Genomic DNA, 4907 nt, shown 5'->3' with positions numbered 1-4907 from the left:
GTTAGTAACCGAGTACATTTCTGCAAATTCCAAAATGGAGCCTTGACAGCTCCAAATAAAGGCTGCATATCAGTCAGGAAGCATGCCAATGGCCAAGTATAAGGCCACTGGCACTGAAAGCAGCTTAAAAAATAAAAAAATCAACTTTTTTTTTTGCCGATCTCGGCTGTTTAAGCGTAGTGGTGCGCAAAAGGGTTCGGGCTAAAAATAAAAAAAAATACCCCAAAAAAAGCATTCCAACCAAAATCACTAATATGCCATTACAGTCAATGGCAGGCAGAATACAACATGGCCTGTGAGTAGTGGTTGCTAAGGGGGAGGCTCAGTGTGAGACATGTAACTATGCATTAGCAGGCAAGCCTATTCAAATGAGGGGAATTATAGTGAATCCCAGTTTTCCTCAGCATGCTAGTCAGGTCCCAACAGTGTAAAAGCAGGAATAGCTTGGTGCAAGCCTAGGAGCTAGCTGACATCATGGGGGTGTGTGTCATACTGTAAGCAGATTGGAGCCCTGTGGCTCAGGTTTGCTTCTAGATAAGCACAGCTAAGCAAGGGGGTGTGTCTGAGTCTGCCTAGCACTCTTTACATTGCCTAAGTAGGTGTGCGCACTGCGTTCTGGGTTTTAAAGAAAAAAAAGGTAAACTAGGAAATAGCAACTCTGTGCACATTTGAGCATTGTGTTTGCACTGTGCGCCCCTGGGCTTAAAAAGGAAGGCAATGGGAAGGGAAAACAGTAGTAGGAAGTTAATCAAGGAGAACTAACATAGCTGGCAGGTGAAATGTATCAGAATCAGACAATTACACAGGCAGCAGACCAGCCCAGCCCAGAACACTACTATAAACTATGCGAACACCTTACCTTACGGTTTTTCCCATAATCTACACCACCGGTGTATACAAGCAGGGAACTTTTAACAAACAAAACTACAAAATGATAGATGCTGCAGCAGGCAACATACAACATGTGGAAGAGGCTGAGGATGGTGAGGATGTGAATGCTGCTGATCAACCCACAGTGAGAAGACAGAGAAGAGTGTACAGACCCAGGGTATCCTACCAGGGGCTACATGAGCTGGAGATAGTGGAGCTATAGGGTGAACATTGACCTCCTACAGCAAATTGTTGAGCTGTGCCGGCCATGCCTGACACACATAACTGACCAAGGGGAACCCATCCCAGTGGATACCAAGGTATGTGTAGGCCTAGGAATACTAGTCACAGGTACCTCCCAAAGCTCAACTGGTGATATCATGGGGATCTCACAGGCATCAACATCCAAAGTATTCCACCAGTTCCTGGATGCCATGTCAGCACATGCCAGTGAGGACGTATATTTCCTCAACACCCATAAGGTGTTGGCCAGCAATATGCGTCTCTTCCAACAAATAGCAGAATACACTGAGGTAGTGGGTGCTATAGACTGCACGCACATATGCATCAAAGCACCACCCGGTGATCAGGGTAGGGCCTACATCAATCGCAGGGGCCTCCACTCTATCAACTGCCAGGTTGTGTGCGATGCCCAGGGCATTATAATGAATGTGTGTGCTGGCTGCCCTGAAAGCTATCATGATTCCCACATCTGGCATCTGATGCAGCTGTACCACAGATTTGCCAATGGGGATATTTCCTATGGTCACCTAGTGGGGGATGCTGGTTACACACTGGAGCCGTGGTTGATGATACCCATTAGAAATACACACACACCTGAAAAGAACACCATAATGAGGCACACGCACAGACCAGACTTATAATAGAGTGTGTGTTTAGGCTGTTCAAGTCACGGTTCCAGTGCCTGGACACATCCAGTGTAGTCTTGCAGTACTCACCAGCTACATGGACTCAGATTGTTATGGTATGTGCCATGCGACACAACATCATCCTGTGGAAACAGCTGCAGCAAGAACAGCATGGGGCAGGGCCACACAGCCCCCCACCAATGCCAAGGCTTGCACAGGCACAGAGTGACTCAGAGGAGGAACAACCTGAGCCTTCCCCAGTTGGCAGATGGAGGCGTGCCCAGTATGCCCTGGCCTTGGCAAAGAGGCAATGCTTAGCACATACACTGACACAGTTGGGACCCAGGGAATGACACCTCTCTCTGACTCACACATACAGTTAAAGGGATGCCAAACGTGACACTACCTGTGTTCAACAATGTATAGGGAGTGTACTATGTGCATCCGACACAGGCAGCCCTCCAGCACCATCCTCAATCCTGCCACACCCACAAGGTAAGTCAATCAACATACCAATTGCCAAATGGAGTAGAATGTGTTGTTACCTGTAGCTATGGTATGGATGTGAGCATGCAAGGGAATTGGGTGGCTGAATGTTATGGCAGCAGATAGTAGGCACCCATAGTGGCACCATGACATTTGTAACACATACTGGAGTCACCATAGTAGCCAATACTACACAGGGCGAAAAAACCCACTGCAGGAAATGTGCTGGGTGGCATGTGTGCCCATATGACTCATACATCCAAGTCAGGGAGTTTCACATACCCAACAACAGTCTCAGCCAGCAGGACAGGTGTAGACAAACCCAAACAGAGCCTGTGCTATGGCCTCTGAATGATGCCTATGGGTAACCTCCCCCCGAGGCCTACACAGACAGACTACAGCAGGTCAGGCAGTGGGATGTTAGTTCTGAAGGGTAGGAAGTCAGACATGATATGTAGGGCAACCAAAGCTAAGACATGTAGTACACTGATTTGCCTCTAGTCAGTATGAGAGGTTAGAATACAGAATTAAATGGAATACCTGACATACCAGTACAGTCATAGCAAATGTGTGCAAGTGCCAGATGTGCCACCCCATCCTATGTAAACCTGTAGAAACAGTAAGGTGTGCACCCCCCCCCATCATGTGTAGAAATGTAGAAACAGTCAGGTGTCCCCCCAATCCTGTGTAGAAATGTAAAAACAGTCAGCTATGTCCCACCACAACCCTATGTAGAAATGTACTAACAGTCGGGTGTAGAAATGTAGTAACAGTCAGGTGTGCCCCCCCACTCCCATGTAGACATGTAGAAACAGTCAGGTGTGCCCCTACTCCCAATCCAGCATAGACATGTACTAACAGTCAGTTTTACCCCCCAATCCAATGTAGAAATGTAGAATCAGTCAAGTGCCCCCCCCCCACAATCCTAAGTAGAAATGTAGTAACAGTCAGGAGTGCCCCCCTACACCTGTGTAGACATGTGGAAACAGACAGCTCTGCCCCTTCCCCCAATCCAGTGTAGAAATGTAATGACACTCAGGTGTGCCCCCCAATCCTGTGTGGAGCACAGATGCCCAGAGGTGGCAAAGGTAGCAGGATAGGTTGTAGCGTTTGCACAATATGCAGGTCTGTGTGTGTGTTAGGATGGTGTGTGTTTCATAATGTGTGTGAGTGGTCAGTATGTATGCATATCGAGGTAAGACCTGGTCGCCATTGCCCACTACTGCTGATAACAGACACAAGCCCTCACGACTGCAGTGCCAAAGATAATCCTCACCAGTGTAACACATGCTAGCAGTAAGCCATTGTAAATGTATGGTGGTAATATGTGGCACCATCTGAAAGACTGAGATGGCATGGCTGTTGGGCTAGATATACAAGCTGTACACAGGGGAAAGTACCCCAGACATACAGTATATATCGTGTCACTGTGAAATGCAGACACCCTTGGATGTGTACATATAGGTATGCATCACTGTAACTGGACCTGTAGTAGGGGATACCGGTGATGTCTGCCTGAACACCTGCAGATCACAAATTAGGTAGGACTGATGTATTGGGAATCAGCTGATGTACCTGCACATGACAGCATAACTGGACTGCCCCATGCATATCTGTGTGTCAGATGCAAGTAATGCCCATAGCACACATGCACCCAGCCATGCAAACACTACCCACAGGCACCTCTTTGGCAATATCCCTGCTGTGGGGAATGGGTAGAGTAAGACCCCACCTGTATATGGCAATAGTAGAAGACTGCAGCATGCATTGCAGGTGTCCCATGCAGGTGTGTCCCTAGCTGTAGGTAGCTCCCTGCCAGCATCCACACCACCTGATCAAGACTGATAGAAGGTATTGGCATGAACACCTATCACTCCTATCCTGTCACCCCATGGGAATATACAGTATGGTGATCTCGGACTGTAGGTCTGACAGAATGCAATAGCCTGCCACATTTGGCCTGCAGCAACAGCTAATGCCCCACAGGCATCTGCCAAAGGCCTGTGTCTCACATGTACTGCCAATGCATGTTATGTCATGGACACCAAAATAATAACATAACACACTCCACATAAGCCATATGCAAGGCCATGTGGACAAACTACAGTAACATGTCCACCATGTCCCACAGCATGAACTGTGGACCAAAACTAACACACACCTGTGATGGGGTGATACCCTTAGGGAAAGTATCAGAGAATATATGCATAATATATGGAAAAGGTTAGAATAACAGAGGGAGGTGTGGTAGGTGCATAAGTTCATAGGATGGTACTAGGCTATCAGCCCTAGGGCCTGTAGAAGCCTAGCCATAACAATTCCCTGGCTATTTCTTCCCACACTATTTACTTCCCTGGCCCCTTGTCTAGCAGGGTGACTGATGTGATCCCTGGGCTGAATTTCCTTTCTCCCATCCAATCATCAAGGGTTCCTTTTGAAGAGGGCCAAAGAGGTGCTCTGCTTGACATTTATGGGCAGTCTATTCCAGAGACTGCGGAGTCTCTGGGTCAGGAACCTATCTTTCCAGCATGTTTTGTTTATTGTGATGACAAAGTTTAGATCCCTGCAGTGTGTGGCTCTGAGGGATTGGGATTTCTTTAAGTGTAGCATTTCCAACAGCTCTGGGTTTGACATGGCCTTGTATGTTAAGCAGAGATCACCTCGGAGTAGATGATATGCGAC

Source organism: Protopterus annectens, chromosome 4.part0 (assembly GCF_019279795.1).
Source record: "Protopterus annectens isolate FY-2018-M chromosome 4.part0, PAN1.0, whole genome shotgun sequence".
Lineage (NCBI taxonomy): Eukaryota > Metazoa > Chordata > Ceratodontiformes > Protopteridae > Protopterus > Protopterus annectens.
The sequence above is the reverse complement of the archived record's forward strand: the minus strand, read 5'-3'. Positions refer to the sequence as shown.